The sequence below is a fragment of the Callithrix jacchus genome, chromosome 4, assembly GCF_049354715.1.
Source record: "Callithrix jacchus isolate 240 chromosome 4, calJac240_pri, whole genome shotgun sequence".
Lineage (NCBI taxonomy): Eukaryota > Metazoa > Chordata > Mammalia > Primates > Cebidae > Callithrix > Callithrix jacchus.
In genome coordinates, this window is record NC_133505.1 from 157,326,034 (window position 1) to 157,340,436 (window position 14,403).

Here is a 14,403-nt window from a genome sequence, read left to right on the forward strand (position 1 = left end):
AAGAGGAACACTAAAAACTTTGCAAGTACATGAAAATTCAACAACCTGCTCCTCAAGTATCTTTAGGTCAATGATGAAATTAAGATGAAAATTTAAAAATTTTTTGAAACAAATGAAAACATAGACATTACACACCAAAACCTCTGGATATACCAAAAGCAGTGTTAAGAAGGAAGTTCCAGCCTATGTCACAAACAAAGGTCAAAAGTTTACGACCCGATTTTTAGTTTTACACCAACTCCAATTCTTTTAAAAATTTGATTACAGGATAAACTATTTCCATGAAGGATTGTGAGTTTGACATGCGTTTACACCTTTTCAGGTATAAATATTCAGTGGAAGGATTCCCAGTACAAAGTTCTCAGCACATAACAACACCCTCTCACCATGTTTTCTAAATGTGAACCAGATTGACATACATACATCATTTGCCTGTGTCTGCATTATGGACCAAGTGTGTGCATTTTAGACAATAAAGAAGACATTTAAACAAGCTAGAAAATTGCCATACTAGTTAGACCCAACTCATCATTAACTTTAAAATCTTAAATCATAGTGGCTTAAATATATAGAAGAGCATAGAGTGCACACCATAGAAAACACATCTCTCTCATGCAAAAGTCCCTGAGCCCCATGAGATCCATCTGCAACCAAAGCCCTTTGCCCCAGGTGCTGAACATCATGGACAAGAACCTGTCCTCCCACACCTCCCCTTTGCAGGCCCAGCTCACACATGACTTGGACATCTACTGGACAGCAGAGGTCAATGAGAAAGGTGACACAGTGGCCTTGTCCCTGAAGAAGTTCCTGAAGCAGGACACATATGACGTGCACCTTTCTCTGTCTGACCACGGCAACCAGGAGCAGCTGACAGTGATCAGGGCCACCGTGTTCGACTGCCATGGCCACGTGGAGACCTGCCCTGAAAGCTGGAAGAGGGGTTTCATTCTCCCTGTGCTGGGGGCTGTTCTGGCTCTGCTACTCCTCCTGCTCGTGCTGCTCTTGTTGGTGAGAAAGAAACAAAAGGTCAAGGAGCCCCTCCTATTCCCAGAAGATGACACCCATGACAATGTCTTCTACTATGGCGAAGGGGGGGGTGGCGAAGAAGACCAGGACTATGACATCACCAAGCTCCACCGATGTCTGGAGGCCAGGCCAGAGGTGGTTCTCTGTAATGACGTGGCACCAACCTTTATCCCTATACCCATGTACCGTCCTCAACCAGCCAACCCAGATGAAATTGGCAACTTTATAATCGAGAACCTGAAGGCAGCTAACACGGACCCCACGGCCCCACCCTACGACTCCCTGTTGGTGTTCGACTATGAGGGCAGCAGCTCCAATGCCATGTCCCTGAGCTCCCTCACCTCTTCCGCCTCTGACCAGGACCAAGATTATTATCTGAATGAGTGGGGCAGTCACTTCAAGAAGCTGGCAGACATGAATGGTGGCGGGGAGAAAGACTAGGTCACCTCCCAGCAGGGCTGGGGACTCAGTGTCAGGCCATAGAGCATGTCCAAGGGGTCTCAGTACCCCCTTCAGCCAAGGACTTTGGAGCTTGTCAGGAAGTGGCTGTAGCAACTTGGAGGAGACAGGCTGCAAGTGTGACATTAGAGGGGTTGGTTCCTTAGCCTTTGAAAATGGAGGAATGTGGGCAGTTTGACGTCAGCACTGAAAACCTCTTCACCTGGGCCAGGGTTGCTTCAGGCCAAGTTTCCAGAAGCCTCTCACCTTCGGTAAAGTGCTCAGCCCTGTGTCCTGGGACAGCGGTGACTGACCCATGATCACTTTCTTTCTGGAATGGACCCTTCTTAGGCCTCCTGGTGCAACTTAATTTTTTTTAAATGCTATTTCAAAAAGTTAGAGGTGGTTCTTGGAAAGCGCAGCCCCGAGCTGCTGGGCCCACTGGCCATCAAGCGTTTCTGGTTTCCAGACCCCCAGGCCTCCCATTTGGTTAGATCTCTGCGTTTTTATACTGAGTGTGTCTAGGTTGCCCCTTATTTTTTAATTTTCCCTGATGAGCGCTGTAGATGAAGGGTGAGGACAATTGTGTACATGTACTAGAACTTTTTTTTATTAAAGAGACTTTTCCCAGAGGTTAAAAAAAAAAAAAAATTGAGAGCTTCCAGGGCATCTCCATGATTATCTGAGCCCAGGTGAATCCGGCTTTCTGTTGACCAACCCGAGAGTCTGGTCCTCATTCTCGTGGCACTCCATGATATCTCCATTGCAATACCGAATGGATGAAGTGGAGGAGAAAGGGTGTCCATCTTCCCCACCCCCCTTTAGAGACCTGTCTTGGAACTTGTGTATATCAGTTTCTCTCATATCCCATAGGCCAGAACCTAGTTCTGTGACTACAAACAGCTGCAAATGAGACCAGGAAATACAGATTATTTTTAGAATGGCCATGTGCCCAGCTAAGGATTGATGGTTCTGTTACTGAAGCAAAAGGAGAAAACATACATTGGGGACCACTGATATCTCTGCCACATGTACACATACCAAAGAGAAAACACAATGCTCAGTTGACATTTTGCAAAATAATAAATTGGAGGATTCCAGCTTTGGGGACACTGTCTTTGTTTATCTTCATTTCTTCCAGTTGCCCTAGTAAACCCCCTGCTCCCATTTCCTGTTTTCGTGTCTGAAGCCATGTGTTCATCAGAGCCTCTATAGCTTGGCAGGCTCACTCCACAGAGGGCCTCCACACTGGCTTTGCTTATTCAGGAATGTAGCTAATCTACACCCCAAGAGCTCTGAGCATTGGATTCATTTGGCAACAATCATTTATTTATAAATAATCATTAACCTTTTCTTTCATGTTTTGGTTTGCATTTTGTTTGCTAAAGTTAAAACACTGATTTTCTGAGGGTTAGAAAAATAACTCCAGCAAGCTGAGAAAAAGAATGAGGGACATAAGGTGGGAGTGAGAAACTGAAGTTAAAAACTACTTAAATGGTTCTCTTGGAGTTGCTTCAACTACCCAGAGTAGTGGAATTTTCCATCTGTTTCTCTTTCAACCTGGAATATTTATTACTTTCATAAACCACATCAATGCTAAAATATGTTTAAGGGGAAGACTGCTGTAAGCTTGACATTATCCTTGTTGCTGCAGGATATTAAAAAAATGTATAAATGTCCTAGACTTTGGTGGGTAATCTACTCAGACAAATTAGACAAGGGTATGAATTTGGTCAGGACAAAATAGGCTATGCCGCAGTAACAAATAACTTGTGAAACTGCAGTGATTTAACACAAGAAATCTGTATTGCCTACTCACCTTTCATTGCGAGGCAGGTCTGACAGTCTTATAGGACTGCCAACTGGAACTCAGGTCCTTCAAATTTGCCACGGAAGGACAGGGAGGGCTACTGCTTACAGTATTCAGAACATTGACATGTTGTACAGGTCTGTAGCCTGGGAGCAATGGCTATACCCTAAAACCTAGGTGTGTAGTAGTCTGTGCCAGCTCTGTGTAAGCACGCTCTGATGTTCGCACCTTGATGAAAGAGCCTGACGATGCAGAATGTATCCCCATTGTTAAGCAGCACATGACTATACCTAAATTATATTAGCTTTCAATATTACTTCAAAGACTTTATATTTTTATCAGTCCAATATACCATTCTTTTATATTTTCTCTAAATTTTCCATGGCATCCTTCTTAAGAATCTGTGCATGGCTATTTCACTTAACCTAATGACTTTCAAGTCTATCCATCTTTTTGCAAATGATGGGATTTCATTCTTTTTTAGACAAATATTGCATGTTCTCATTCATATGTGAGTGAGGACTCCAAGTTAATCTCAAGGAGGCAGAGAATATAATGGTGGTTACCAGAAGCTGGAAAGCGTAAGGAATGGCATAAGAAAAGCCAGTTAATGGGTATAAACACAGGGTTAGATGGAAAGAATCAGTTCTATTTTACAGTAACATGGTGGGTGACTATAGTTAACAACAACATATTATATATTTCAAAATAGCTAGAAGAGAAGATTTGAAATCTTCCCAACAGAAAGAAATAGTACATGTTGGAGGTGATGGATATCCTAAATATCTTGATCATTACACATTGTATGTATATATCAAGATACCACATGTACTCCATAAATGTATACAATTATTATGTAACAAGAAAAAATTGTAATGTAAGATTCTAAACAATAAGAACCTGACCAGGAGTGGGAATAAAAGGAAGATTGGCAGGACCAACTAGTGTGGGGGCCAGGGGTCAGATCTGTTTTGTTCGATGCTAAATACTATGCCTTGATCCACATCTGATGGTAGGAGATCAATAAAATAAACAACACCCTGCCCCCACCATCCTTCATCCAACCCATTGGCTGTTGCTATCACCAGTTCAAAGGAGTAGATGACACTTTGATGAAAGATGACATATCATTGCCTATGGCAGCATTCAAAGTGGCGACCACAGGAAAAAGTTTTATCAGAGAGTCTGGATCAGAAGAATATTATTACACCTGCAGTAACTGGAGCATTTAATCATTTAAGAGCCAAAGCAGGACTGGGAAAACATTGTAGGGAATAAAAAGAAAGAGAGCAAGTCAGAAAAGAAAAAAGACAACATTAAAAACACAAAATAAAAACACTACATCTGACGTGGGTGGATCACTTGAGGTCAGGAGTCTGAGACCAGACAAGCTAACACAGTGAAACCCCATCTCTACTAAAGATGCAAAGCTTAACCAGGCATGGTGGCACATGCCTGTATTCCCAGCTACTTGGAAGGCTGGGGCAGGAGAATTGATTGAACCTGAGAAGTGGAGGTTGCAGTAACCTGAGATCACACCCTGTACTCCAGCCTGGGTGACAGAGCAAGACTCTCTCAAAAAACAAACAAACAAAAACAAAAAACAAACAAAAAAATACACTCGATTTTGCCTGGTGACTGTATGTCTTTGTAAACTCACATTTAGAATGACAGCAGTTTATCAGGGAGAATTATGTGTTGACTTAGTACTGGTCACAGATGTTTCTTGGACATAATCATCATTATAAAATATTTTGGAAGTTTATAAGTAAGCAGAACACACAATGTCATGAGATAGACGAGATAGCCTACTGACATGGCCAGTATTCTCAGGGCCGTACATTTAGTGTTTTAAATCATTGACCAGCTTTAACTCCACCAAGTTCCTGAAGGTCTTCAGAGCATGAGGCCGCACAAAATCATGTTCGTTCATGAGCGTTTACAAGAGGGAAGCAACTAGGAGAAATCAGAGGCTCTTTAGGGCCAACTGACACTTCCTGGCTCTGATTGGTGAAGCTCCCATTTAGGTCAGTGAGAAAGCCAAGAGCTATGGACTCATTTATGAGCCAAATCAATCCCCTTAAAACATAGTGGGAATAAAATACTAGGAGACTTGCAAACCCTCTCTTTAAAAATTCAAGATAAGGAGCCTTGGTCCTGGCTGGGCAATGGGCCACAAATTCACAGCTAAGCCATGACAAGGGCTATTACTGTCATTGTATATCTAGGGCTGACTGTCCAGAGCCATTCTGAGTGAGCTAAGGTGCACAGCTGAGTTTGTAGCCAAATAATTTAATTTGGAATCAAGTTGCTAGAGGAGAAGCAACCGTAAAGTATGTACAATTATGATTTGTCATTTACAAAATAAAATTAAAACAAGCAAACAAAAAACAGTCATTAAGGCCATGTATGGCCCTCGTGCCTCTGGCTTTCCACCTGGGATATGGAGGGAGGAAGGACTAAGACTCGTTCATGAGGTGGAACTAACTAAAGCAGAAAATGTGTGTAGGAAAAAGCTAGGAGAGTTTGGTGGGTTGGGACCAAAGGCAGGACTGTGACTCAGAAACAAAGCAAGGGAAGATGGGGGAGAGACTGCAAAGCTGACAGGTCACAGAGATTTCTGTATGTTTGGTAGCGTTATGCTGAAACTGTATATTTAAAAAGAATTATCTTTTTCCCATCGAAATGTGTTCAGACCAGCAAGGCAAGATAAACCAGCTGGAATTTATTGCTCCTGTATGTATGTCTGTGAGCAATGAGGGCTTGATTTTGTTATTAATTATGGGAGGAAACGCCTGGGGCGGTGACTTCTTTTGAATTCCTCTGATTTATTAATCTCAAGTGTTGTATACCAAAGAAAGATCTCAAAACAAATGAATAGCTGGGTATGGTGGCTGGAGCCTATAATCTCAGCCACCTGAGAGGCCAAGGTGGGAGGATTGTTTGAAGAGAGGAGTTGAAGATTTACCTGGAAAACAGAGCAAGACCTCCTTCTTTATAAAAAAATAAAATACCAAAAACTTAGCTGGGCATGGTTGCATATGCTTGTAGTCCCAGTTGCTAAGGAGGCTGAAGTGCAAAGGTTGCTTGAGCTCAGGAGTTTGAGGCTGCAGTGAGCTATGATCATACCACTGCACTCAGCCGGGGAGACAGAGCAAGATCCTGTCTCAAAACAAAACAAAACAAAAAAAGAACAAACAAACAAACAAGTTATCATGGACCAGGGACATCCATGGTGCCTATTTTAGCGACTCACTTTTGACATGAGATCATTAGGAAGGAAAAGAGTTTGAGGAGGAACAATTTAGAGGGGGGAGGGAAAGGACATTCTATTTATTATACTTGTCAAGTGCTATTTTTATTTACTAGGTATTTTAAATTATTTCATCAATAGTCACTGTATTTTTTTAAATTATGGATAAGGAGACAAAGACTCAGTGTGTTTTAGAAATTCGCCAAGGTCACACAGTTTCTGGCAGAGCAGGTCATTAACCAAAGTGGCCAGAGCAGAACTTTCTGAATCATCGCAGGAGCACATGGTTTGTTTTGGAGCTTTTGGTTTTTGTCTGGGACTTGATGCTGTAGTCCCACAGGTGGATTTCTTCTTCATCAAGGACACCTCAGTTTTGCTCTTAAGGCCTTCACCTGATTGGATGAGGCCCACACACATTATCAAGTGTAATCACCTTTACTTAAAGTCAACTGGTTGTACATGTTAACTACATCTATGAAGCAATTCCTAGTTTACTCACTGACTGAATAAATGGGTGCTGTAACCAAGCCGAGTTGACATAAAACTAACATCACCCTCCCCCAAACTCACATAATTCTCTTTTATAATACAAAGATAATCCTGACTGAGAAATCAAAGAAAGCAGTGCTCCTTTCTGATATCAAGGATTCCCTTTGGGGTCAGGAATGATATTCGACTTCTTGCCTGCAGTGATCAGATGAGGGTAATTAGCATATCCATCATCTCAAACGTTTATTATTTCTTTGTGTTGGGAACATTTGATATCCTCCTTCGAGCAATCTGAAATTATATGTTATAGGTCACTATAGTCACCCCACAGTGCCTAGAACCCTAGATCTTACTCCTCCTACCTAGCTGTTATTCTGCATCCTTTAACACAGTGGTCCCCAACCTTTTTGGCACCAGGGACTGGTTTCGTGGAAGACTATTTTTCCATGGACCAGGTTGGGGGCAATGGTTTTGGGATGATTCAGGCATATTATATTTATTGTGCACTTTTTTTTGACTATTATTATATTGTAATAAATAATGGAATAATTATACAACTCACCATAATGTAGAATCAATGAGAGCCCTTGTTTTCCTGCAACTAGACAGTCCCATCTCGGGGTGATGGAGAAAGTGACAGATCATCAGGCATTAGATTCTCATAAGGAGCACACAACCTAGATCCCTCGCATGCACAGTTCACAGCACAGTTCGGTTCGTGCTTCTATAAGAATCAAATGACATAGCTGATCTGACAAGAGGCGGAGCTCACGTGGTAATGTGAGCTCGCTGGCACTCACCTCCTTCTGTGCGGCTCAGTTCCTAACAAGTCACAGACTGGGTCCAGGGCCCTGGGGTTGGGGACCCCTGCTCTAATAAATCTCTGCATATCCCCCACCTGCTCCCCTTTCCAGACTCTGGTATTCTCTTTTCTACTTTTTACTTCTATGAGGTCAACTCTTTTGTAGCTTCCACATATGACTAAGAAGATGCAATGTGTAACTTTCTCTTCTGGGCTTATTTCACTTACCGTAATGTCCTCCAGTTCCATCCATGTTGCTGCAAATGACAGGATTTCATTCCTTTTTTATGACTGAATAATATCCATGGCCAGCATCTACATTGGTGTGGCCTTTGTATCAAGCCCACCCAGGAGCTTACGGTGCTAAGCTTAGAAGCCACAATGGCAGCCTGGGTGCCTTCCTGTCTGACCAGTAACCGATCAGACAGGAAGGTTGCTGGTCAGACAGAATGTAAACTCCGCAGTGTGTGGAGGTTGAGACCTTTGTTCTCTACCTATTCAAATCGTACCATTTGCCTGGTCTACTCTTCTCCCTAAAATTCTGCATGTCCTTCAAAATCCTGTTGCACTTGCCTGCTTTTCCTGATCAACCCTCCATGTCTTAGGCACTCTTTTGCCTCATCTTTACTGGGAACTGCCTCGATGGCTTGGCTGTGCACTGACTTTCCCATTTGTTCTTGTCATAGATCATTCTTGGCTGGTAGCAATGCTGGTGCCGTCTCAGGGACAACCAATCATTACAAATTTCAGTATAACTAGCCATGCAAAGGTGAGAAGCTTCTTAAACTTCCTTAAACTCACAAGGTGAGTATACATATATGTGATTACAAACATAAGATTATTGTCATTGTATATCTAGAGCTGATTTCAAGCAGTGAAAGGTCCAGGGCCAAGGTACACAGTTGAGTTTGTATTCAAATAATTTAATTTGGAATAAAGTTGCTAAAGGAGAAACAACCGTAACACAGGGTAGCCCCTTCTGTCTACCCAGGGACTCAACCTTAATAAAAGGACACATTCAAGATGCCCCTGCCCCACTCAGTCATATTCCCAGGGACACCCTTTTGTTCAACGTCAGGAATTTGCTCCAGTTTGAAATGGTTGCTCACCTCCTTGACAGAATGCAGAAGGAGTCCTATTTCCTTGTTGTTTCCTGATGGATAAACGCTGACCTAAAATCCCTTTTGTCAATAGGTCGGGAAGGAACCCGTCCACGTGAGCGCTTTGTCCGGTCCTGCTGTGGTTGTTTGTAGCCTCAAAGGCCGTGGCAGGATGTTTGTCTCCCAAGTCTCTCAGCACTTCTCATCCCTCAGACGTCCTTGAATAACTCAACAGAGATGACGTCATGCTCCAGACGTCTTCTCACCTGCGTTCAAGGAGAATAACCCACCTCCCTATGCCCGGCCATGTAGCTTTGTCTTACTAAGTAGAGGATTCTAAGTGTGTATATGTGCATATACATATATTAGTACATGTTTGTATGTTCATGTATATGTACACATACAAACACGTGTGTGTGTGCCTTTAGAGCTTTACTTACCACTATGGCTTACACCAACACTGCAACAAAGTTATTCATCTCATTGCTGAGGGCAGCTGAACATTTCTGTACTAAGTACCGAGTAGCATGCCTCTGTCACGTAAACCTGCACAACAGGTGCTCACTTTACAGAGGAGCAAACTGAGGCTCAGCTCATACAGCTCACAAGTGTCTGAGCTGCAATCCCAACTTCACTCCATCTGGCTGCTGGACCTTTCTCTGTTTCTTCTTCTGCTTCTCCCTCAGGCTGGTTCCCTATGGAAGTCTCTTCTCTTTCCTCCCAGTCTGCCCCTTTTTAGAACCTTCTGCGATTCTGTTTCTTCCTGAAACCTAATTTCCCCAGCCCTCAGCTTGTACTGGCTCAGATTGACTCACAGGAGCCAGCTGGTGGCGTGTCTTCCTACTTCGTGTGCAATGGCATCACGCTGGGGGCGTGGAATTGGCCGTGGGGGAATATTTACACTTCAGAAACCATCAAACAATACAAGTCAGGGCTTTCCTTTTAGAAAGCCAGTGGTTAAACACTTATACCAGTGTTATCTCTTAACTTACATCCATTTGCAATGTATTATTTCCTTTCAAGATTATTCTTCACATATGCAAGCCCCAGCTCTCGATTTTATTACATAAATTTCGCAAGGGGGGATTTTATTTCTCCACCTCTTAGCGTCATGAGACTCAGCACTGTGAAACTGGAAGGCTTTAATGAGCACTTGGTTAACAGATTTTGGTCTGTTTTGTTTTTTGAGACTATGTCTTGCTCTGTGGCTCAGGTTGGAGTGCTGTGGTGCAGTCATAACTCAATGCAGCCTCAGATTCCAGGCGCAACTGATCTTCCTACCTCAGCCTCCTGAGTAGCTGGGATCACAGGCACAGGTCACCATGTCTTTATTTTATATAGAAGCAGGGGTGTCGCTACATTTCTCAAGTTGGTTTCAAACTCCTGGACTCAAGCAAGCCTCCTGCCTTGCCCCCCACCAAATGGCTAGGATTATAGGCGTGAGCTTCTATGCCCAGACAGTTGATAGATTTTGATGCATCAAAATGTGCACTGATTCCCTTTGTAATATCATGAGTATCAACTCAGAGACCATCAGTTCTGACATATCTTCCCTGATACATTCATTGTGCCTAAAAGTCGAGGAGTTAAAACCGAGCTTCCCATCCTCCCTGACCCCTCCAAACACCCCACCTCACCTTTGGTGTCTCAACCACACCATTCTCCAGCTTCTCAGGCCTGGAGTTACTTGTGTCTTTACTTTTTTCTCTCACTATTCCTATTAGTTTCCCAGGACTGCCATAACAAATTACCACACACTGGGCGGCTTAAAAGAAGAGAAATTTATTCTCTCACAACCCTGGAATCTAGAAGTCTGAAATCAAGGTGTCAGTAGGGCCATGTCCCCGCTGAAGGCCCTAAGGAGGGGTCTTCCCTGCCTCTTGCTAGCTTCTGGGGGCTGCTAGCAGTCCTTGGCCTTCCTTGGTTGCCAGCTGCGTCACTCCAATCTCTGCTCTGTCATCCCACAGCCTTCTTCTTGTGTGTCTGCGTGGCTCTGTACCACTCAAATTTTCCACTTCTCAGACACCAGCCATTGGATTTAGGGCTGACCCTAATCCAATGTGATCTCATTTCAGTTTGATTGCATCAGCAAAGACCCTATTTCCAAATAAAGTAACGTACACAGGTACCAACAATTAGGACTTGAAGATATCTTTCCAGGAAGCACAATTCAATCCCAGTACCATCCCAGCTGTCAAAACTTGTTTTTTTTTTTTTGCTAATTTGCCTCAGATCTGCTACTTCTATAACACTGAGAATGCAGACACTCCCAGGAAACTTTCTCGGACTCTAAGGAGAGATGGGAACACACAGCTTTGTCTGTGGACAGTCTACTACTGGGATGACCATCCTGGTCACATGACCATTTTCTAGAAAGGCCTCTGACCTGACTCTACATTGCTGCATGCATCTGCTGATGCCATAAGAGTCTTCACAATCACCTCCATTTGATCCCCTCTCCAGTCGTTTTTCCTAGAACCCAATGTATGATAAAATATTTATTAATTCAGCCAAACGGAGTGCTCAAGTGAAATGCCAATAAAAGAGTGTGGGATAAAGAGCACCTAGGGAGACTTTTCCAATGTGTGTTCAGGTTTGTTTTCTTCCAACCCTCTATAAAAATACAGAATTCTGAGCCTTGCCCTGGAATCAGTAAATGAGAATTTGAAAAAGGGGACTTGGACATCTACATAGTTCTAAACTGTTTTATTAAGTAGCTCATAGTTTACATGGTCTGAAAATCCATGTGTCAAGTAAACATACAACAAATTATTTAGACTGCTTCCATAAAATCCTGTCCCCAGTCACCCTCCTTCTCCCTTATCCCCTACGTTGTTCATTATTTTTTGTTTTATATGCAAATACACATAAATATTAATGTATGTTTTTCCTCCTTTCTTGAAAAATTTCACTATATATATATACATACATATACAATCTGCTATTTAATTTTTTTTCATTTAACACTATATCCTAAAGATCTCTTCATATTAGTAGTATATAGGTAAATATTCCCATTGCCTTTTGTATACTACATAAAATTTTGTGTGTCGATCTACAATGGTTTAATTACAAATATCTTACTGCTTCACACTAAGGTTATTTCCTATCCTTTTGCTATACAAACAATGAGACAAGACATGATTGTCTGCATGTGTCATTTATTATATGTGCAGGTGCATCTCTAGGATGGATGATCAGACATGGGTTTCTGGATCAGAGGGTAAATGCACCTGTAATTGTGTTGGGTATTGCCAAATGCCCCTCCTCAGGGACAAAGCTAGCCATGCATGAGTGTTTATTTCCACCACAGCCTTACCAACAGAAAGTACTAGATGTTTTGCTGATTTGACAGGTTAGAAATGTTGTCTTGCTATGGTTTTAATTTGCGCTTCTGTGATTATAAATGAGGTTGAACACCTTTTCCTGTTTAGGAACAGATAAGCTCCATTTTCAATAGAACCCTTGGATGATTTTTATATACATAACTCTCTAAAGTTTCTGGCCTAAAGCCAAAGGATTTAAAGGGAAAAAAATGGTGCCATGGATGCTAAAGCTAAGAAGTAGGTTCCTGTTCAGCCTCCCTCCTGAAGAGTGTTAACAGCCCCCCTGGGAACCATTTCCCACTGAGCACATGTTCCTCTGGGACTTTACACCCAGAGAGTTCACCTCACTCCGCCCCCAGCAGATAGACCAGCAAGTTTTAAAACAGGTTTTGTAAACTGTAGCCCATGACCCACTTCCAGGCTAAATAAGGTGTCAGGAGACACTGAAGATTCTGGTAGAAGACAGGCTTGCTTTGGAGCATCGGCCTCGTGTTCTGTTCTTCTCACATAGCCTGTGCACTTCCTCTACCACGCAAGCTTAGAGGCAGTGGGGCTATGCTAGCCATTTGGAAGGCTTTCCATAAGTCCCTGGAGTTTGACGCACATAAGAAATGGTATTTGATTCACACCTGAAAAGCCTAGTGGTGCAACACTGCAGCTGACCTGCAGAGATGTGGCTGTTTCAGGTCCATATGTTCTAGGGTGACCCACCACCCTGATTTGCTCAGGATGGAAAAGTTTCCTGGGAGATGAGACTTTCTGTGCTAAAACCAGGACAGTCCTGGAAAAACCAGCATAGTTGGTCACAGAGAATGAGACAAAGGTACCTTTTTCCGAGGAACAGGACATGGACTATGGGGACATTGTCTAGCCATGAGTCATCTTTAAGGAGCTCCCATGCTAAAGGAGCACCTGGAAGGGGAAGGAATCCCACAGAGGAGTGCACACAAAAATCTCAGGCCTCTGTGGGGCCATGGCAGCTGGCTGGAGAAGCACTCCGTGCAAGGAACTGCAATCAGAGGTCCTCAGAGGGATCTTCAAGGAAATCCCAAAAGCTCCCCATTGAAGACCAGCTTGCACTTACACGTCTGGCAGAAGGTACCGATGGCAGGTCACACCTGTGCCACCTAAGGATTGTGCCCTTTTTCTCCAGTTCCCTCTAGTGGACATGGGATACCCTGAAAAGGATGAAGGGTTGGTGCCCCTGCTGCTGGGACTGCTGCCTGCAGAGACCCCTCAGCTGTCAGCTCCTAGAGGCCATGCTGCCTTCCAGGGGGTGCTGGCAGCCACTGGCCAACAGATGCAGGAGAATAAAGGCCTGGACCCCTTGCCAACTGGGGACATCTCTGAAGGGTCATCCCAGCTTCAAAACTCTCTGGGGTCAGCTGAGGTACTATCCAGACTATATGGCACCTCAGATTTCCTTCCTCCCTTCCCCTCCCCAGGTGGTGTGACCGGGTTTTAGTCCAGAGGCAGGCAGAGCAACTAGTCCAGAGTGAGTTCACTGGGGCCCAGAGGTTTTGGCTGACAACGCGCTGAATTCAGCTCATTCAACAGTAGCTCCACGACTCTTTCACTATCCCCAAGATGGATAAAATAGTGCAATATTTACAAAATCCTCAACAAGAAACAAAATAATTCAAACTCTTTGAGATAAAGGTAGTCAAAGGTCTAACCACAAGTCAGGATGTGGGGATTTTATCTGAGTCACTGAACCCAGTTAGTCATTAACCCAGTTTGCCAAGTGAGCTTAAACTATCTCCTTATAGAAATGATATGGATCAAGTATCCAAATGTGGATACTTGAGCTCTGGGCTTTTCCTGAACCTTTGAAGACCCCAAGTCACATTTGGTCAGGGGACATAAGCGATGTTTGAAAAAGCACTTCACATGTTTAGCTGAAGTCATGTCACAAATGGCTCCAGAATAGAAACCTCAAGAGCCTGGTTCCTTCCCAAGTGTGTAAGGTTGCAGCCCCCAACCCCCTCCTCACATTCTCAGCAGGTGTTTCTGTGCTGCCCTATTTCAGGAGTTTAGGAAGCCTAAGAAATACGTGTGCATCCAGCTCTGTTTTCACAAGGGTCAAACCAAAAAACCACAGGTCAAAAGGAACCAGGAAAAGGAAAAATAAAATACACGGTACCCACAAAATGTATTTT

General features: G+C 43.3%; 1 pseudogene across 1 annotated transcript; it reads left to right on the plus strand.

The window, feature by feature from the left end:
* The first annotated feature begins 640 nt into the window (after positions 1 to 640).
* On the plus strand, positions 641 to 2,551 carry LOC100395565 (cadherin-3 pseudogene; annotated as a pseudogene). Its single transcript, XR_013534941.1, has one exon. The product of XR_013534941.1 is annotated as a cadherin-3 pseudogene (transcript).
* The last annotated feature ends 11,852 nt before the right edge of the window (positions 2,552 to 14,403 follow it).